Here is a 23,127-nt window from a genome sequence, read left to right on the forward strand (position 1 = left end):
CTGACGAAGAGGCTACCTCTATTTCTGGGAGCTCCGGGGTACAATAGGTAGACGGCGAGGGAGCCGCCTCCTCTAATGAAGTCGGCGATGCAGAGGCCGGCCAAGGGTCAAGGGCCGAATCTTCCGGCTCTGACCAAGACAATTTTGCGGCTGACTATCAGCAGCCGCCTAAGGTCGCCGACAATCCCAACCCAAAAAGGACCCGGATGCTGCCGGGTAATATCGCGCTCCTTAATAGCGGATTCAGGGCCTTCAAGGAAAAGCACCCCTTTGGAAGGGGTTGGGAGATTATCGTTCCCCCGGCTGACACTGTAATGGCTTGGGGCGATGATATCGATCATGCAGACGACTACTTCATCTGCTACGAGGCGGTTATCGAAGCCGGCCTCCGGTTCCCCCCTCCACCTCAGGATTAGGAAAATCCTTAAGGGGTACAATCTAGGGGTTTGGCAGCTCACCCTTAATTCGTGGGTGAACATTCTAAGTTACGTCGCCGCCTGCGAGTTTCAGTATTGAACCCCATCTTTTCCGCCTTCGCTCATATGCACTACCTGAGCAAGGCTCCAGGCGGCCATGGGCATGGTATACTCTGACTACCTTGCCCCAATACTTGATGACCTTGGACAAAGTGTCCAAATGGTCCGGGTGGAAGGACAAGTTTTATTTGGTTTCTTCCCCCACCTTAAGACATAACCGGACACTGCGCCGGTACAATACTGAGATGGCTTTTTTGAAACAATACTGAGCCGGCGCTATCTACTAAGGCCCGGGAGCAAATAATGGAGCTGGGATTTTTTGAAACAACAACTGAGCCCATGGGGGATGGGACTCACATCATAGTACCCAAAAACTGGATTCCCTATCCGGAATTCTTCAAGGACGAGTGCTTCTTGTCCGCCTGCAGGCTGAGTACCATGTTTCCCAGGGGTAGAATACTTCTCATCAGGAATGATTGTTATTTTACTTTAATTGCAAACTTGTCATAATTTCTTCTAACCATAAATTCTTGTTCTTGTAGACGAAGCCTTGAGGATGGTAGACCAGGCGAAGACACCGGCTAAGTCTGCGGCACTGCTGCACAAAGAGGCGATACTTGCGAAGAAGGCAGCCGTCCAGGAAAAAGATTCCAAGAAAGGCGAAGTGAGACCGCCTGACTTTATGTTTTTTTTTTTTTTTTTACCGGTTGGGTATACTTACCCTTTGCTTATTTCTCAGGAGTCCGTCAAGAAGATTCCACGATCTTTCTCTAAGCTGCTCAAAAGGCAAGGAGACGATCTGGAGAAAACTTCGGCTGCGAAAGCCGCCAGGAAGGACCTTCCTCAACTGCCCAATCCGGTCGTCCAACGACTAGGGGCAAATCGCCTGCTGTGCTGAGAAAACTGAGCGAAAGCTCAGACACTCGCAGCAGAAAGCGTCGGATGTCTCTACGGCATCGAAGGGTGGCGAGCCACCTAATGTTGCAGACGGTGTGGCAACGCCTAGGGAGGAGCAGAGGTCGGAGACCCATCTGGAAGCCCAAGGTAAAGGACGGATTGAAATACCTTGGCCACTTGATTTTATGAGAGTCAAGACCAAGGTTGATCCCTCGAAAGGGTCGTTCAGTAGCCGGCAACGGATGAATGCCGACTTCGCTGCCTCTATCTCACAGAGTATTACTTTTAATGCAAATCTGACTTCTGACGAGCCGGATCTTGCGAGTTTTGCAAGACGGATGGTAGGACCCTCACCCGGTCTGAGAAGAACTCCATACCTGATCTGCAGGTTGTGAACTTCGACCGGATAATGGATCCACTGGCTGAGGTAATAAACCCCTCAACCTTGATATCTTTTATCTTTAATTCCGCTAACTCATAAACCGGCTGTTATTGTCTCAGGTGATGCTGAGAGTGGACGGCCTCCGGGGCCCCACCAGGCGGAAACAGGAAGAGGTAAATGACGCCAAACGGAGGGCCCTTGAAAACCTCAACTTTTCTAAGTATTCTGATTATATGTGTAATTTAAAGATTAAAGCAGTAAAGTTGAAACAGGAGGAAGTGATCCGGAGTTTGACGGCTGCAAACGACGAAGCTAACAGCCTGGCTAATGACCTTGATAAGCAGCTGAAGGATGTCAAATCAGATCTCAAGGCATTAGAAGATGCTGATAAAGAGAGCGCCCAGCTCCGAGCAGACGTTACCCGCCTGGGGCTTGAGCTTGTCAATCTGCGAAACAAGCAGTCGGACGAGCTTGCCCAAGAGTAAAAACGGCTGACAGAGGAAAATGAGCGGGATAACTTGGCCCGGCTGAAGATCACCTGGAGCCTCCTTTACCCAGAAATAGACTTTGAGGTCTATAAGCTGAGGTATAATTACGCCACTGAGGTGTATGATGCCCAGCTACTAGGTGATGCTCCCCCGCCTCGCTTCAAGGATTGGGCTGCTAAGCAGGGATATGATGTCTCTGATACTGAGGAGCCGACGGATGAGCATGAAGAGGGCCACACCATCCAAACTCAGCCGGGGCAGCATCAACCACCTCAGCCTTAGGCGGGCCTCCCCACTTCCTGCGGCAGTATGCCATTCTTGTTTCTTTACCGGCTTGTATGCCATGTTTTGTTGTATCTTTACCAACTAAGGAGTTGGGTAAACATTTTATTTCTTTCTTTCTTCACCGGAGGTATACGGTTAACACTTATTCTGGCCTTTAAGCCATTTTAAATATCAATGAAGTATTCCGACTCAGTCGGTATTTATATATGTTTGTGTTATGAGTTTTTCAATTTGAAATTTTTTGCGTATGCTTGCAATTTAATATTTTGCCCAGCTTAAAAAAGCATGCGGCAATTTGCAATCCGGGTGCTCTTGCCCCTGGGCGGCTGTGTGGTTGGTTTTATTTCAAATTGATTGATTGGCTTGAAAACACTTGATACTAGAAGAAGTATGGAGTGTTTTTAGGCCAATCAATCACAATGGTAATTGCCCCAAACCAAGTGCAAAGACGGCCAATAGAACATGTGCTTTGAGCTTCTTGCCTAGGCAGTTGTATTTCGAAACCCCTTAGCGCGTAGACATTACACAATCTTTTTCCCCAATCAGGGGAGGGAGTGAAACTTTGGAATAAATAACCTAAGAAAGAACTTCAGCCGACGACCGACTGATGCCTCAGGGCATCCGATTTTCGGTAACTTAATTTTTCATTAGGTTATTCTGGTCAGACGGCTATGAGCTGAATAATTTGGTCTTTCAATTTTCGCCATCTGCGTTGGTACATAGAACCAACAAACAGTCTGTTCTCTGCGACGATTACACCCGGAGGGGTGTCGCCGGACGCCTTTGTCCATGTTGGGACAGGCGGTTTTGTAAAATAAGCAACCAGCCGGCCATATTGGCCTTTGGTCTTGTTTGAGACCGGTTGTATAGCCACTAAGCGTTTTTGTGCCTAGTTTTACGCGAACTTCGTTGGTTGAACGAATAATCTGTCTGGGTATTACCCAGACGGATAAGCAATTGATAATTTACGCCGAGTATCAAACGTAATTAAATAATCAAAGAGTCCGTCTGAGCTTTACCTAGGCGGACTAGAAATTATCAAATTACACTAAGTATCAAACTTAGTGATTCAAACAAAGAGTCCATCTGAGTTTTACCCAGGCGGACAAGCAATTATAATGTTCAACTTAAACTAAGTATCAAACTTAGTAAGTTAGACTCAGGGTCCGTCTGGGCGTTGCCCAGGCGGACTAACAATAATAATGGCAAAATAAATCTGCAAACAAAGCCTGAATTTTCATTAATTGACTTGCTGTTTACAAAAAATATACATTCTCAGAAGTAGTACTTTTTTAGATTATCCACATTCCAAGTTCTAGGCAGGCGGCGACCGTTTGGGGTTCCCAGACGGTATGTTCCATTCCTGACTTCTTCATAGATCCGGTAAGGGCCTTCCCAATTAGGGTTTAGCTTCCCAGCCACATTGGCCCTACCGGTTGCCTCCATTTTTCGTAACACGAAGTCATCCACTTTCAGAGGGCGCTTGTGCACTTTCTTGTTATAAGATCTGGTCATTCTCAGACGGTATATCTCATGGCGCAGGGCAGCATTGCCCCTGCGTTCCGGGAGGGAGTCCAATGCCAGCCGCATGGCCTCCCAATTTGCCTCTTCATCATAGAGCATAACTCTGAGAGTCGGCTCATAGTGTTCAATGGGAAAGACGGCTTCTACACCGTATACCATAAGAAACGGGGTTTCTCCGGTTTCCCCTTTAGCAGTAGTCCGGATGGCCCATAGGACATGAATTAACTCTTCTGCCCATAAACCACCGGCTCTTTCAATTTTCTTTTTTAAGCCGTCTGAGATAAGTTTGTTGAAGGCTTCAACCTGGCCGTTTTCTTGGGGTCGGCCGAATGATGCAAAATAGTGTGAGATACCCTGATCTCCCAACCAAGTCTTGAGCTGGGGGGTCTCAAACTGAGGGCCATTATCAAACACCATAGACATAGGTACCCCAAACCGGGTGATGATGTTCTTCCAGATGAAAGAGATGACATCCTTTATCTTGATGTTCTTAACCGGCTCAACTTCTACCCATTTGGTGAAATAGTCCACAGCCACCAAAATGTAGCGCTTTCCGCCTGGAGCAGGTGTATAAGGTCCTAAGATATCCATGCCCCATTTAGCGAATGGGACTGGGCTATGGATTGCCGTCAGATTAGTAGCCGGGCGGTGGATAAGTGGGCAAACCGTTGGCATTTGTCACATCTTTTGACTAACTCTTTGGCGTCTGCTTCAAGAGTAGGCCAGAAGTAATGCCGCCTGGCTCTAACGGCTAGGGACCTGACACCTATATGAGAGGCACAATACCCAACATGCAATTCTTCGAGAACTTCTTTCCCCTTTTCCGGGGTAGCACACTTCAATAGAGGTTTGAGGAAACCCGCCTTGAAGAGCTCTCCGCTTCTCAACCCAAAGTTTGCTTCTCGCTTTTTCATGACGGCTGCCTCCTATGGTGAATCAGGAAGTTTGCCGTTTGCTAAATATGCCCGGATGCCATCCATCCAGGTAGAGCTTCGGTCTAATATTTCAATGGGCTCTTCATGTATGCTTCTCTTTTCAAGAACTTCCCAAAAGACCGACCGAGGAGTATCACAGCAGGCGGATGAAGCCAATTTGGACAACGCATCCGCCTGGTTGTTATCCGACCTAGGCACTTGATTCAGATGGAATTCCTCAAGTGCCCTAGCCTCTTCTTTGACTGCCTGAAGATATTTGATCATAGCCGGATGAGTTGCCTCATATGTTCCCTCATACTGGCTGACGACCAATTGAGAATCAGAATAGGCGTCAACTTTAGTTGCCCCTGCTGCCTTACACATGCGGATTCCGGCTAGCAGGGCTTCATACTCCGCCTTGTTGTTTGAGGCTTGAAACTTAAACCGCAGTGCATATTCAAATTTATCCTCCTCAGGGGACTCATATATAATTCCTGCACCGCAGCCGTTCTTCGTTGAGCTTCCGTCTACAAACACTTTCCAAACCTGGTCAATGTTATCCGGTTGCACCGGTCGAGTCATTTCAACAATGAAGTCGGCAAACGCCTGACCTTTCACTGCCTTTCTAGGTTCAAAAGTGATTTCAAGACTTTGCATTTCAATAGCCCATTTCAACATTCTGCCGGATGACTCCAAAGTAGACATTGGCCGCTTGAGGGGCTGGTCGGTGTAGATTATCACCGGGTGAGCCAGAAAATAAGGTTTCAATTTCTTGAAATCCATATACAGGGCAAGGCCAAATTTTTCTACCATGGGATACCGGAGCTTAGCATTTTTTAAAACATGGCTAATGAAGATCGGAAGCTAAACGACGTCTCTCTCAGCAAGGAGAACGACACTGAGGGCATGATACGAGACGGCTAGGTACATGTATAACACCTCTCTAAGAAGTGGGCCAACAAGCCTTGGCAAAGAGTGCAAGTGTTCTTTCAGCCGTTGAAAGGCCGCCTCAGCATCATCCCCCCATTCAAATCTAGTCTTCTTCCTGATTGCTTGGAAGAAGTAAAGGCATTTGTCACCTGACCGGCTGAGAAATCTTCCCAAGGTCGCCAGGTAACCGGTTAGTCTCTGTGCTTCCTTGACAGTGCAGGGTGAATTCATGTCAATCACCGCTTGTATCTTCTCAGGGTTAGCCTCTATCGCCCTTTAATCAATCAGGAATCCAAGAAACTTCCCAGACTCAACACCAAAGACGCATTTCTTAGGATTTAACATAACCTTATGCCGCCTGAGTGTGGTGAAGGTTTTCGGAGATCAGCAAGGTGATCCGCCTGCTGCTTGGATTTGACTATCATGTCATCAATGTATGCCTCTACATTCCTCCCAATTTGATTAATAAAGACCGTATTAATCATCCGTTGGAACGTAGTCGGCGCATTTTTCAAGCCAAACGGCATCACAGTGTAACAGAATAGCCCCTTATGAGTGACGAAGGTCGTCTTTTCTTGATCTTTCATCCACAGGGGTATCTGATGGAAGCCGGAGTAGGCATCCATAAAGCTCATCAAGGCATGCCCGGCTATCGAATCGACCAGGCTGTCGATCTTAGGAAGCAGATAATTGTCCTTGGGACATGCCTTGTTGAGATCTGTGTAATCAACACACATACGCCAGGTACCATTCGGCTTCTTTACAAGCATAACATTCGCCACCCAGTCGGGGAAATTACATGGCCGAATGAACCCAGCATCCAACAGCTTTTTAACTTCGGCAGCTGCCGCCTGACTTCTTTCCTCGCCGTGATTTCTTTTCTTCTGTCGGATGGGCTTCTTTTTAGGGTCCACGGCGAGTTTGTGGACAACAAGATCCGAGCTGAAGCCTGGCATCTCTTCCACTTCAAAGGCAAAAATGTCTTTGTATTCTTTCAGCAGAAGGTGCAAGTCTGCACCCAACTTAGCAAAAGCAACCATCCCAACCTTCATGGTACGCTCTGGACGGCTGTCGTCCAGAGGTATATCAATATGTTCACCAGCCGGTTGGGGACGAAGCTCATCTGACCGTTCACCGGTCAGTGATTGCTATTTTTTCTCTTTCTTCACCTCCACCAGCATAGGTGCCTTTCTTTTCTTCCCGACTGCTGGTGGGGCTGGTACTGGATCGGCATCCTTGACATTGTCAAGGTTTATTGGTTCCTGGCCGTCTGGGACCACGGTATCTTTGACGGCTGAGAGATAACACTCCCGGGCTGTCTTCTGATCCCCATTCAAGGAACCAACAGAGCCGTCATCCCTCTCATACTTGATGAGCATGAGGGAAGGGATGATTACCGCCTTGGATTCGTTGAGGGTTGGCCGGCCCTAAATAATGTTGTAGGCGGTGAGCTCCTCAACTACCAAAAACTTGACGACCAGGTGTCGCCCTTTTCCTTTCTCACACAACCGAATTGGTAGATCGACCCTTCCGACTAGGTAAACCATTCCACCCCCAAAGCCAACTAAGGGGTGGGTAACCGGATGCAAGCTACTGTCATTATATTTCAGCTTCTGCAGGCACCGGAGGCTGATGATATCTGATGAGCTGCCGGTATCAATAAGGATTCGTCCAACCAGCTGGTTGGCAACCTTACATTCAATGACGACTGGATCATCATGCGGACGGCGAACACTGCCCCTGTCCTTCTCAGTTATCAGAACGTCTGGGAAGGAGGAGCTTGCCGACGCCTGCCCATCATCATCTTTGTCCATCTTTCGTAGATGGCTCTTGGTGCCCCGGATGGTAGGGCCACCACATGAGAACCCGCCTGCTATTGTGTAGACCGGCTCCTTGTCGGTATCCGAACTACTAGCAGGCTTGGGGTAGTCTTAGAGGACTGTCCCTTATTCTTCTTCTTTGTCCTGGATGGGGACTTAGAAATGTAGGACTTCAGCATTCCCTTGTCAGCCAGACGGTCCAACGCCCGTTGAAGGCTGAAGCAGTCGTTGGTGTCATGGACAATTTCCTCATGGTAACAGAATTTATTTTTGTTCCTTGATTGAATGGAACTTTTCATTGGATTCGGTTTCTCTAGGGACAGCCGGTCCTTAATTTCCATGAGGATGGAGTTGCAGTCCTTGTTAAAATTGTACTTGGGGACGTACGGTTTAAATTCTTTCTTCTTTTTCTGGGACGGCTGGTCAGAATCACTAACCGCCCAGATTTCTTTTCTCTTCTTGCTCTCTTCTTTCTTTTTGGCCGGCTGGGCAAGCCGGCTGTCTTTCTGCTTGTCGGTCTTCTAGGAATCCGACTGGTTACCAGGCGAGCATAGGTCAGTAGCTTGAATGTAGCTTTCTGCCTCTCTCAGAGCCGCCTGTAAGGTAAAAGCCCCTTTTCTAACTAGGTCGAACTTAAAAGTCGACCCGTCTCTCAGACCTTTGAAAAATTCTGTAAAAGCTACCTCATCAGAAAGTCCTTGAATCTGAATTCTAATCAGATTGAACCGCCTGACATAGGAGCGCAGCCCTTCTCTCTCCCCCTGCTTAATGGTGCTCAAGTCCAAGCTTGTTTTCTTAGCAGGGATGTTCATTGAGAAGTTGGAAGCAAATAGTAAAGCAAGCTTCCTAAAATTATCGATGGACCCGGCTGATAGATTACCAAACCATTGTTGGGCAATGCCCTTCAATGTAGTCGGGAAGCAACGACACCAAGTGGCATCATCCAACCCCTGTAAGTACATGAGGTTGATGTAAGCCATGAGGTGGTCTTCCGGATTGGTGGTACCATCATAGGTACCAAACAATACATTCTTAACCTTGGTCGGCTGGGCCGCCTCGATTATCTCCCGGGTGAACGCAGAAGGTTGTTCACCCAGGCGGAGCAGACGAAGCTGCCAGTCCAGTGGCTGGACATTGTGATATGTCGCCTATCCTCCGAAGAGAGCCGGCTGCATATAGTAAGGTGGGTATTGACCATAGACCTGAGAAGGTACATATGGTGCAGCCCCAATCATCTGAGGACCAGAGTGGACGGTATTACCGCCTGTCTGACTCTCATGCAAGGAAGGTGCATTCCCCGCAGAAGTATTGTTAAAGTTGTCTGAAAAATTCGACGTAGAAGCCGACTCAGACAACTGCTGATTTCTCTTCCAGTTGATAATCTCCCGGGCATCAAGAGTTGATTTTTTACTTCTCACCGGCTGCTGAGTCCGGCGGGTGTTGTTGGTATTCTTTTTTGGGAGAAGAATTTTTTACCAATCAATGGTCCCGGCTGCCTTCTCCTTTGGGTGAGGAGTGGGTTGCCGCTCTCTGACTGACTTCCCCTTTTCCAGAGGAGTCTTCTTGGCCAAATGACCTTTACTTGGGCCAGCCCGGCTCTGGGTGATCAACTCTTTAATATCACCCTTGAAATTTGTCATGAACCTCATGAGTTCGTCTCGGGTGACAGGTGCTGATCCAGCGGCCGTATGGGTTTCCCCTTTCGGCTGCCCAGGGGGTCGACTTGCACCCGCCTGGGAGGCACCCCGCTCTAGAATATCTCTGGGCCGGATGCTCTTGATTCTGAGTGAGCCATCACTGGCTGTAAAGGTTTTGACCTGGGGATCCTCATCCTCCTGGTCTGTAAAGACTTCTAGGTCATTGCCCAGACGGTTAGGGGGTGGTACATACTCTTGAACCATCTTCGAGGTACTCTCCCCACATACGGCGCCAAATGTTTTGGGTGTTTTTGTCCCTTGGGAGAGTTACGTCACGAAGCTTGATCCGGCTGAGATGTACCTGCAAAATAACGGAGACACCGGTTGGGTGGTGCTCTGCCTCCGACGCACAAGTTAGTAACTTGTAGGGAGAGAAAAGGGTGTGGAAATTTAGGTGGGTATCTGCTCGGATTCCAAGCTCAGGTACCTCTCTGATGTGAGAGAATGCAGGTGTAATAAATGATTAGATCTGTCCCCAAAGTGGGGAAATATCTCCCTATTTATAGGGTCCTAGGAGAGCGTGCCCCTATGTAGGTCACTTGACCTAACTTTCAGTGGGTTGCGCCGTAAAACGGCGCTTCTAGGGATTTGAGCCCTTGAAGGCCGCCATTTCAGAGGCGTATCTGAGGTCGCCATGTGTCAAGAGGATGTTAAGCCACGTGGACCATGTTGAGCCCGACACGTGGCTTCCTCTCTTGGGTCTACGTGTCTTGGGTATTTTTTTTCCCTAAACAACGGCCTCCTACGATAGTCCACCCACAACCCGACCACCGAAAAATGGTCCAATGCCTTGGAGTTAGCAAGGCCCAACCTAAAACCCGAGTGATTAAATGAGTTCAAAGGTTTTCACAATGGTGATGCCTTTTTTAACTCTCACTCAAGTGATTTTCCCAATACCCAACTTAGGTATTTATAGGGAAAATAAGAGAGTGAAAAAGCTCTCCCATCAATGTGGGAGAATTTTTTTTTCCATTTTATTTTAAAGCTAAAATAAAATTAATAATCAAACTAGTAATAAAGCAACAAGTGGCTAGCTCATGAGAGAGGTTAGGTGAGGACCATTTGGAGGAGGGGGGACCAAACTTGCTCCCCACTCCCTCTCCAAAAACTGGCCAACACACCTCCTTAAGCTCCTTAAGCACCAAGGCACCCAAGGTGGGCTGCCATGCGCGGCTGCGAGCAGGCCCAGCACAAGCGTGCGGGCTGCTAGCGCTGCTAGCCAGCAAGCCCAACAGCTTGTGCGGCTGCTCGTGTTCTCAGCCAGCGAGCCACGCATCAAAGATGCAGGCTGTTGCTCCTTGCGCGCCTTGGCCCAGCATTGGCGTGGCTAGCCTTGCGATGCTAGCATTGATGCGCTAGCATGCACCAGCCAGCCTAGGGCTCAGCTTGGTGCGCATGTTAGCCACCATTTTATATCAAATGCCCCTAGCACTCAGTTTGCTCGGGGTATTCCGATGCTAGGGGTCTTTTGGTCTTGTTGATTTATTATTATTTTCATGTCTCGTCTTTTACTCTTTTTCGACTCGACTTCCGACGTTCGGTTTCGACGCTCTAAGCTCGAATTCTCGACGTCTGAATATTAATTACTAGGTTGACTTATTAATTAATTCATAATTAATTAGTCGCATCGGTTCGTTAATTGCTTGGGTGTGACCCGAAGGGTTCAGTCAAGATTAAGCTGTAATATTATGCATTAATATTACTAATCGGAAGCGGCCTCCACCCAGGCATTCCGATCACTTGATCTTACTGAATATATTAGCTTTCTAATAATTCTGAACCCACTAACGGAATAGTACACTTGTTCGAAGGACACCATTCCTTTCACTGGCGCCGTGACACAGTGCTTTTATATTGTGCGCGGTAATTCTAGTTTTTTACCTATTTTTAAAATCATCATAACTTTTGATCTGTAACTTGGAATAAGGCATATAATAAATCATTGGAAATCTTATCAAGTCTACTTTCCAACCCAATTAAAATCAGGTAAAAATCTTTTGTAGATTTTAAGATATGGCTGTTTTAGTAGAAGGGTGTCGGTTTTGGGCCGAGTTTAGTGTTTGACTCATATCTTCTTCGTTTTAAATCGGAATTGGGCTTATGATATATGGTTAAAAAGCTTATTTCAATTCCTATCCAACCAAATAATAATTGGATCAAAATTTTTAGGCCAAAAATCCAGTTTCTCTCGGTTTTGCGATGTGGACACGAAAAGAGGAAAACAAGTTATGATTTAGGGAAATGACCTAGGAAATGAATTGGTTTATGAAATGTATTGAATAGAACATGGATTTAAGCACTCCAAAGATTAAATACTCAACCTTACCAATAATGACGGTGAAAAATTGTTCATCATCGGGTTTGGTTTCGGGGAGACATTTTTAGGTGTCTACATAACCAAACACCCAAGAAGTTTTAAGGCAGAAAGTAGCTTTGTAGAATTATTTCATTATCTTTTGTATATTTGTCAAAATTGAATCTAAAAATCAAAATAGCCACCAAAAAAATAAAAAAATAAAAAAAAAAAAAAAAAAAAACGGAATAAGTCAATGTATAATTTAGAAGATTTAAATTTGGTGACATTGATGATAGATGTGCATGCATAAAATTCAGAAACCCAAAGATGGAACATTGGGAATTCGATTGACTAAATAGTGACAGCAAATTGAAGTTGGAAATTAATTATTAAAAAATTGTTTAAACAAATTTCACACCATAGAATTCTTCTGATGCTGCATCTCGTAGTCAGCTACGAAATTCTTGATTTAGTTGACTAAATTTATCTATATACAAGATGTTTAAGCGTACGTAAGTGTAACCAGGCCAAATCACTACTTGTAATAAGCAAAAACAAGTACTATATGGTGTACGAGTATTATTTCATTAATTACTAGCTTCGCAATAATTAAGCTTAACAAAAACCATATAATTAATTAATCATATGCTTTCAAAAAAAAAAAAAATTAATCATATATATGTAAACGTTCTGTTGTATACTTGTGTAATCTTATTCTGTTGTTTCTTTATACAATAGAGCTATTTTTGTTCTGATCGTTGCTTAGTATAAAAAATGATAACTTTATTATAATTTGGAATTTTTAAAATTATTACCATGAAAAACGTCATTTGTGAATTACTACTAGGGGTGAAAGTTCGGATTGTGGTTTGGATTATAGCGAAAACCGAATCCAATCCAAATTAATTCGGTTTCGGAAATCTCAATCAGAATCCAAACCGAATTAAGATTCAATCCATTCCAATCCAAACTGAATTAATTCGGTTTTTCAAATTAGAATCCAATCAAACCGAGATTTGCTCCCTTCTTTTGCAACATTCAAATCCGAAACTCGAACTTTACCCTGAAAAATTCCTACAATCATTTCTTGTTAACTACATTCTTTGTGAGAGAGTAAGATATTGAGGAAGGTGAATTCAGAATTAGGTTTTTTGTAAGTTTATATATGTAAGGGGAAAGTGGTTGGATAATTTGAAAAAGAAAATAGGCTTAAATTATTGGGTGTATTGGGTCGAAATTCGGTTTGTAATTCGGTTTTCGATTTTTTTAAACCCCAAACCGAATCCAATCCGTAATCCATATTTTTTAATTTTTTAAATCCGATCCAATCCGAATTCAAAAAAAAATCCTAACTGAATTACTAATTCGGTTTGTTTTTGGTTCGGTTTGGTTTTAATCCGAATTACTTTCACCCCTAATTACTACCCATAAAAAACTATATCCATACCTTATAAAAAGTAGAAGATAACTCTTAGGAATAGTGTGCTACCAAATATACCCTTAAAAATATGTATAAAAATGTGTACAAAATTATGTATTTACTTTTTTACCCTCATTAATATGTTTGCTCTCATTAATATATTTAATTTTTTTTTCATCAAATAATTCAAAGTTTTTTTTTAACAAAAAACTTGTAATGCCTTTTTTTATATATATAAAAACTAGTGTGTAGCCCGGGCGTTACACTGGATTCTACTTTAATTAGACCTTGTGATTATTAATTATATACATTTATTTTCATGTTTATAACATAACTTATGATCGACTTAAATGGTTAAGTAACTATCTTTCTTATAAAAGGTTGGGTGTTCGAATCCCCTTATTATCATTTTTTTAATATGAAGCAATATTCTAGTTGATTGAGTAGTGATGATGTGGCATAATGAGAAATGGAGTAGGTGACGTGCAGTGGTCTACATGGCACAGAAACGTTCTTAGTAACGCCTTTTAAAATATTAGTATAGATTATACTTCATATGTTATTATTATTATTATTATTATTATTATTATTATTATTATTATTATTCAAAACGAAAAAAAAAAATTATTTACGAAGAGATTGTTTTTTTTACTCCTTCGTAGTTACTCTTCTTATTTATAATCTTGTCGTCTTTTAATTGCAACACTATTATTAAGATTTATTAGCTTTTGAATTGTATATTGTTTGATGACACATAAATAACGTTATGGAATTTGAATGGGATTCATATTAAATAGTAATATTTAAGCTGATGTTATCAAGAGGTGTAAACAACTTAAAAATCCTAAAATCAAGAGAAATCGATGGAGAAAAAAAAACTGGTATGGAGTATTAATTACGGAGAGAATTTACGAGCAAAAATATAACTAAGTAGTTATTGATTAAGTATTAGATATAGATATAGATATTAGATGGTCATAGAACAATTAAGAGCTTAGATTATTAAGTTTTTAGCTAAAACGAACATTTCACATATTATTACTCCGTATGACTAGAGCTCAAAAAAACACACTAGATATTATTGAATCATGTAAATCAATTAAGAGTTCTATACTAACAATAATTTAAGATACGAAAGGATGCAAATCAATTACATATTATTTAATAATAATTTTGAAATAATAATTATCATATAAGATTTTGGTGGCTTTTTATACTTTTACAAAGTCACCACATAGGCACATAAGTCAAATAGTGCATATTAAAACTAGCAGGTCTAACACCCAAACCAAATGCGTAAATACACGCCAATACAATTTCTCTACAAGAGTTAACTCCTTCGCGTGCATCGCGCGCGTAGGCCACCCTAGTAAAAGTTAAAATATATAATTCTAACAACAACTATATTTTTCCCTAATAAACCTACTAATAATCTTAATGACATTATTATTTAATCAAATTATAATTAGCGGTTTTGAAACCTTAATTAATTAAATAAACCTTTACATCAACCCGACCCCACATCATCATTGCATCAACTCCGGCGGCCCCCTTACCACTTCTAGCATATCTCCCATCATGAAACCCACTCCCCTTTCGCCCAACCCTCCCCCACCCCACAAAACACATCCCTTCCATTAGGGATGAGCATGAGTCAGGTATCCGAATCGTTATCACCATATCACTATGGATTCAGGTAGGCAAAAACCTAAAAAAAATGATATCCATGCATAAATCGAACCGATAAGTTCGATTGCTCGAACTTCGGGTACGAGATTGGTTATCGAATACCTGATATGATCGATATCCAATAATTAAAATTAAGATTATATAATTTAGTTAATAATATGTATTATGATATCATTCAATTCAAGACTAATTAACAACAACACCACAACAAGATGCATGTTGACCAAATTAATAATAATAATAATACTAATTATTGAAATAAAGTAACACTACAAGAAATTGCTTATTGGATCGGATCGGGTAACTGTTACTTTTATAATGATACCTGATCATCGTACTTGATTATAGGGATTTAGGTACCATATATCAGAATTCACAATTCATACCCATTCACACCTAAATAAGGATCTACAAGCATAATACATAAATAAACACATAATTATACATTTTCGGGCCGGAATTTTTGTGCCCAAACTGACAGGCTAAAGTTGTAATCACCTAATCAAAAGTATTACCTAAATCCACTAACTATGTAGATAGGGAAGAAGGGTCGAACCACAGGGAAACAAGTCAATTTATTCGTAATTAATAATATAATCTAAATTATCAATAACCAAATTGTTATTAGAAAAGGGAACTAAACTACAAAGAGTAAAAGTGAGAAGGAGTGGAAGTAGGAGGAAAATCAATGAAATAAAAGCCTAGGGCATAGGTTCACCAATAAACAATATTCCAGGTTAAAACATAACAATCAATCATCAATGCATCAATTAATCAGATCATAAAGTGCTTTCGCTACGTATTACAATCATAGAGTTAATTTACCGGTATTTAATTTCATCTCTCGAATCTCGACTAAACCTGTAGACACCCATTTGTGTCTCCCCAAAATCAAACCCATTGATGAGCGCCTTTCACGACGAATCATAATCGAATGAAGTGAGAGTGTGGAAAGTCTGGTGTTGCAGATAGTTTTAATTTCTTTTCTCTTCTCTTTGTTTTTGAAAACTTATTTTAAGAAAACAGTCAATCCAGTTTGGTTGGTCCATGATATGGGTCCAATAGTAGTGTAGTTGGATGGGGCTTGTCAAGTGTTTTCCAACGATATATTATAAGCCCAATTCCGATGAATATTGAGGAAGTTATGGCCAATTTACTAAACTGGGCCCGTTTTGAGCCTTATATGCGGCCCAATGATCTAGGGGAGGGCCTAATATGATTTATCATTCCTAATGCAATTAGGAATGGTTTTAGTCTTCTAGATTCTTCTAGAAGGTTATTTTCATTCCTAATTCAATTAGCATTGATAAATTGACTTTTGTTGACTTTTCAGAGTTTTAATTAAAATCAAATAGCATTTTCGAGGAAATTATACGATTTTATCCTCCAATACGGCAAACTTATCTGATTTACGAAAGCGCGTTAAAACCAGGCTTGGCGCCTGACTCCAGGCATTAGCGCCTGGAACCAGGCTTGGCGCCTGACTCCAGGCATTAGCGCTGGAACCAGGCCTGGCGCCTGGCGCTGGTGTTGGTGTCTGGCGCCAGTTAGCCAGGGTTTGCGCCAGCTCTGTTTTTTATGCGTCAGACTCTGTTTTGTTTATTTTATCTTTTTGGCTGATTTTCTCTATAAATAACATATTAAAAACTCCGTTTCATTCACCAATTCTCACGAATTCTCATTTACAATCAGTTTTCATTCGTAATCATTAATTCTCTAATTCTCTCTTAATTCATTCATCTTCTTTCTCAAACCTTGTTTTTTCATACAAAATTCCGCATTCACAAGATCTAGAAGCACCTAGCCGTATTCGAAGTTGCCTTCGCTCTAGACGTGAAAGGTTTAATTTCTGAGGGTTTGGTCCCAAATCTCTCTTTCAATTATTTAATTTAATTGTTTTGATTATTATTTTCCTTGAAGTTACTAACGTGTGTATTTTGTTATTAGAAAGAGGTACGAGGCATCAAAGTAAGTGCTTTAATTGATTAATTGATATTATGATGTAGAAATCATGTTTACATTGTTATTATGATATTCCTAGTATCATGTCTAAGGTAACTTTAATATTAAATATGATTGTTGTGATGCTTCCTATATTCTTCCTAATATTTATGATTGTTAGTATCATGTTAGGGTTAAAGATTTGATCTTTATTGTTTAGTGACATGCTAGGGTTTGTTATTAATCTTATTAGTATCATGCCTAGGATCTTGCTATTATTATTATGCTTTAATATTAACATGAACATGATTATGATTATAATTGTTATAATTTATGATGATTATGAATATGATTATTATTATTATTTTGATGATGATTATTTTATTTATGATTATTATTATTCATGATTGATTATTATTATGTTGCTTGATGATATTTGTTTTTTATTGCTTGATCACACCTTTTATGCATGTTTAAAGGGAATTTGGTACTTGTAATCACGCTTAATAAGATAATTAATAATCTTGTTAGGGTTAATTGTGATTATATTTCAAGTGATCGCCAATAATAGATTTATTTGTGCATTAATATTTAACAACATAGATAAACAGGTTTGGGGTTAAACTTATTGATTGTATGTTAATTAGAAAGCGCACATGAATACGATCAGATGTCCGTTACGAATAACCCATTATTCGTAACGGACATTTTAAATGTTAGTTACGAATAATGAGTTATTCGTAACGGACATCTGAAATGTCAGTTACGAATTAATTTTTTTTGTATTAAAATAAGTCCTTATTCGTAACGGTCACATAAACCGCCCGTTACGAATAAGTGATTATTTGTAACTGACATCTTAAATGTCCGTTACGAATAGAGTTTTATTGTATATAATTTAACACTTATATTTGTAACGGGCAACAAAAGTGCCCGTTACAAATAACTGGTTATTTGTAACTGACAATTTTGCTGCCCGTTACAAATAATTATTAAATTAAATTTTCATTTTATTTAATTTCGACAGCATGTATTTATATATAATTAATATATATTAATTAAAACCTGTTATAATATACCCGTTCCTGTAAAAAGCAATTATACCGAACAATCTTTCGTAAAAATTAATACGACGTAATATAAAAACTGAAGTAGTAACACAATACAAATAAAAACTTGTATAAATTTATCCAACATATAAATTCAACACTAAAAATATTACGTTGTTCTACCTAAACTAATAGTTAAGCATTCAATAAATATTTACTTCTAAAGTATTGCGCCCATTGTTCTCGAACCAAATTCAACTCGTCAACATCATACGGGGCGGTCCTTGGACTAAAATCCTATTGAAAAAAAAACCATACGAAAGTGGTTACAAAATAAAAACAATCCATAATAAAAACAATCATTAGAATAAATGTGATGAACCAAATTATAGAAATAAAACTCATAATATAGAAACAAAACACATAACATCCTTAATTGACTTATATTTTGATTTCTATGAGTTGAAATCAATAAAAAGTTAACATTTACTCACTTTTGGGAGCGTATAGAGCCAAAAAGGCTTCAAAATTGTGCTAAAGGACTTCTATCTTTCCCATCTTTCAAATATTGGTTCAAATTAACACAATGTAACACATAACATCCTTAATTATATTATTTTTTGGTTTCTATGAATTGAAATCAATGATAATTGACCACTATCTCACTCTTGGGAGCGTATAGAGCCCAAAACACTTCAAAATTGCCTAAGGGCCTTCTACCTTTCCCATCTTTCAAATATTTGTTCAAATTAACACAATATAATACAAAACATCCTTAATTACCTTATATTTCGGTTTCTATGAATTGAAATCAATGAAAAGTAACCATTTACTCACTTCTAGGAGCGTATAGAGCCAAAAAGGCTTCAAAATTGCCTAAGGGACTTCTACTATTCCCATCTTTCATGTATTGGTTCAAATTAACACAACATAATACTAAACATCCTTAATTACCTTATATTTTGGTTTTTATGAATTGAAATCAATGAAAATTGACCATTATCTCACTCTTGGGAGCTTATAGAGCCAAAAACGCTTCAAAATTGTCTAAGGGACTTCTACCTTTCCCATCTTTCAAGTATTTGTTCAAATTAACACAATATAATACTAAACATCCTTAATTACCTTATATTTTGGTTTCTATGAATTGAAATCAATGAAAAGTAACCATTTACTCACTTCTAGGAGCGTATAGAGCCAAAAAGGCTTCAAAATTGCCTAAGGGATTTCTACCTTTCCCATCTTTCATGTATTGGTTCAAATTAACACAATATAATACTAAACATCCTTAATTACCTTATATTTTGGTTTTTATGAATTGAAATCAATGAAAATTGACCATTATCTCACTCTTGGGAGCTTATAGAGCCAAAAACGCTTCAAAATTGTCTAAGGGACTTCTACCTTTCCCATCTTTCAAGTATTTGTTCAAATTAACACAATATAACACATAACATCCTTAATTACCTTATATTTGGTTTCTATGAATTGAAATCAATGAGAATTGACCAATTACTCACTTTTAGGAGCGTATAGAGCCAAAAAGGCTTGAAAATTGCCTAAGGGCCTTCTACCTTTCCTATATTTCATGTATTGGTTCAAATTAATACAATATAACACTAAACATCCTTAATTACCTTATATTTTGGTTTTTATGAATTGAAATCAATAACAATTGACCATTATCTTACTCTTGGGAGCGTATAGAGCTAAAAAGGTTTCAAAATTTGCAAAAAAAAAAAAAATAACTACTAACCTCTTCTAAGGCACCTTTGCACTCCAAGTGAGAAGTAACAATCTCATACATGTATCTCATAATGTAGTAGCCACATTCAACGCCTCCTTCATTAGGGAATTCTAACACAAAATTACCTTTACTTCCGAAAAACAAGCATCCATTTACATCCTAAGTGAGAATACAATTCCAAGAACAGTCCCAAACGGGGACTATTCAAGATTTACTCCTAATGAGTAAATCTTGAACGGGTATCTAGGCATATGAAAATATAAAGCATAATAAATATTAACACATTTGAATTGGCAGAAAATTGGAAGAAAATTAAACAAAAATCATAAGAAAGAAACTCTCAATGCAATGTACTAATTAAACAAAAAAAAAAGCTACAAAACAATTAATTACTCATACCAAATTGTCAGATTTAAGCCGAATCAAAACACCATCTTGAAATGAGGACGGAGCTTCTTTAATGGAGTTGAGGGAGCTAAGGACCGAGCTGCTCCTGAAACATCAGATTCAAGTCACTCCCATTTCCCACCAAAATCAAAATATCAAATTAAATAGAACTAAGTTTCCATTTCCAAACAAATGGCCAGGAATATCACTGTAGTAAGACTTTTAAACTTAGGGTCAGATAACAATTTTGTAAAGGATTTTATTTTGATAACATTCAAAAGTTATTTGAAATATGAACTTTTAAACTTTTGTTCCTCTTAGAGTGATTAAAAGAGTTAATATTTTCTCCATTAAATTTTGTGTTCAAAGGATGTTTAAGAATACATATAATAATACATATATATAGAGAGGGAAGTTCTATCAACTTGAGCTACCCCTCACTCTCGGATGTTTAACGATATTAATGTATGTATATCATATCAAATAATTATTGGGTAACTTTTAATCAATTTTAGAGTAACATTAAATTGAACAACTAACATTATAATGTAAGACATGAGATAATTTTTATGTTGATAATACAAATACCTTTTCATCGTATTGTGATTGGTTTTTTTACTCATTTTAAAGGATTAACCTTATTGATAAACTATATAGTGAGATAGTTTCATGAGAAAAGGATACCTTTTTCTCAATATGATTAAAAATTTTGAAATCCTTCCCTGCTGATTTTCCTTTCTAACCAAACTAAACCAAGCAATTGAAAAGAGCCCTTGTGTTGTAGAAATGTCAAATTTATACCACGAATGAAAACTTATGTCATAATCAATTGGCGATGCTTATTATTGCTGGGAATTACGGTAACCAGATATGATGAAACCTGAACATCAACAAACATAAACACAATCAATAACCAAAAAGAACACTAATTTCATCATGATAGAAAATGGAGGTCCTAAACCAATTTCATGCTTCTCGCACATCCAGAGAGTGATTACACAAGAAACAGCAGAATGTAGCAATCATAAAATGTTACAATAGGGCACAAAATTTCCTATCACCACTATCTCAACAGAAAAAGGCAAACTATTTTGCTAATTGGGCGTTCTGATACAAACAAGATAATGTGTACAGGCTATCATGGAAAGTTGGCACGCCCTGTGCTATCTTATGGAAGCTGTACTATCTCAGTAGGAAAGGGCAGGAATGCACAAAGTGCTATATAAGACATAACAGTTAGTCGGCAAGAAGCAAACACAGATATTTCAGCAACTTAACACCATTTTAATTTGAGGATAAAACACAAGGGAAAAATTGGTGACAACAATGCCATAGCTCAGCACCTAGCTCAATAAAGCGATTTTTTGCCAACTCTATGATTGTACAAAACAAGGTCTTGCAGTCACATAATGCAATAAAAGTGTTTCCATCACGATATGTCTAAGCAATGTCAATTCAATTCCGAAATCCTAAAGATGCAACATATTGATCCAAGTAACAATTAGTTCAAACACATAAGTTCCTTCCTGTAAAAACACACACATACTCATAAGCACTACAAAGGCTGGCATTATTCCCCAATATTTTTTATATATCTAATAATCCACACAGCCTCATTACAGTTACAGAGAAATATGATCTAATAAGCACACCATTGAAGGAAATATCTTTTATTATTATTTATTTTTTTTCAAAACTTCCTTTCCACTTGTGCACCTCAATAATTGTTGAATCAATATAGTAGGCAGCCTCATCCTTGACTTGGTTGCAATTTCCACTATATAATTTTTCATATAAACTGAATTTATCATAGAAAATGTAGCATTACAGCATATATTCTCAGATAACAGGTAACTTTCTCCAAAAACAAGTCAGACAAAAACATAATTCATACTTAGCTCAAAATTCAAAGGCTTTTAAACTAAAACATAATAAAACCCAAAACAAATGGAAAATAGTAAAATCAATCAATTAATTTGGGGAAAAAAAAAATAAAACCTATAATTCAGTAATTGCAATTAAGCAAACTGAAACAAGGGTTACGAAATTGGGGGAGGACAGAGAAAGAGTACGCTTTAATGGAGAACTATGAGCGCTTCAATGGAGAACTCAGACAGCGCTTCAATGGAGAACTCATACAGCGCTTCAATGGAGAACTCGGAGTGCGCTTCGTTAATGGAGAACTCGGAGTGCGCTTCATTCAATGGAGAACTCGGAGTGCGCTTCAATGGAGAACTCGGAGTGCGCTTCAATGGAGAACTCAGAGTGCGCTTCAATGGAGAACTCGGAGTGCGCTTCAATAATGGAGAACTCGGAGTGTGCTTCAATGGAGAACTCGGAGTGCGCTTCAATAATGGAGAACTCGGAGTGCGCTTCAATAATGGAGAAATCAAAGTGCGCTTCAATGGAGGAGAAGAGTGAGAATGAGAGGAGCAAAACGCGCGGGAGCTGCTTCAATATTGGAGAGAGAAAGAGGAATTTTTTTGACAGAGGGAGTGAGAAAGGGGAAAGTGAAAATTTAGGGCTTACTTTATTCGTAACGGACACCCTATGTTAGTTACAAATAACAAGGTCAAAATTCTGTTGACTTTTCTATTTCTAACGGGCAATATTTGTTGGTTACGATTAGTTACTTAATCGTAACGGGCAGAATAATGCCTGTTACAAATAACAACTTATTCGTAACGGGCACCAATATGTCTGTTACGAATAACAACTTTTTCGTAACGGGCACCAATTTGTCTGTTACGAATAACCCTTTTCCTGCCCATTTCACAACTTTTTGTAACGGACATTGAATTTGCCCGTTACGAATGACTTAATTGTAACGGAAAATCATACATCCGTTACGAATAGCTTGTTACAAATAAGATTTTTTCCACTAGTGAGAGGCCTATTATTAGGGCAGGTTCAATCTCTTTTAGGTTGGATTTGTACCTTCATCCCCGAACCCTTATTTGGTTCTAGACCTTATGGAGTTGACGATCTCTTGGATCGTTAAGGGATATCGATGTAACCTTCACCTCGTGAACGGTTTACAAGTTCCTAAAACTTGTTGGCGACTCTTTTGCTCTATCTTCTTCCCTTTTGGACGCCACCGTACTTTAGTGTATGATCATAGTGGAGTTCAAGCATGGGGTTAATGCTTGAAAATTATTCCCTACAGTTTTTTGGCGACTCCACTG

The 23,127-nt window shown here is 39.7% G+C and overlaps 1 long non-coding RNA gene across 1 annotated transcript; it reads right to left on the reverse strand.

Moving 5' to 3' along the window:
* Positions 1-17,852: 17,852 nt before the first annotated feature.
* LOC110702683 lies at positions 17,853-22,553 on the reverse strand. The gene is made up of 4 exons (XR_002507548.1): positions 22,015-22,553; positions 20,627-20,822; positions 19,955-20,048; positions 17,853-18,105 (listed from the first exon to the last, which is right to left on the reverse strand). It is a non-coding gene; the product is annotated as an uncharacterized LOC110702683 (long non-coding RNA).
* Between the last annotated feature and the right edge of the window lie 574 nt (positions 22,554-23,127).

This window comes from Chenopodium quinoa, unplaced genomic scaffold (genome assembly GCF_001683475.1).
Source record: "Chenopodium quinoa cultivar QQ74 unplaced genomic scaffold, ASM168347v1, whole genome shotgun sequence".
Lineage (NCBI taxonomy): Eukaryota > Viridiplantae > Streptophyta > Magnoliopsida > Caryophyllales > Amaranthaceae > Chenopodium > Chenopodium quinoa.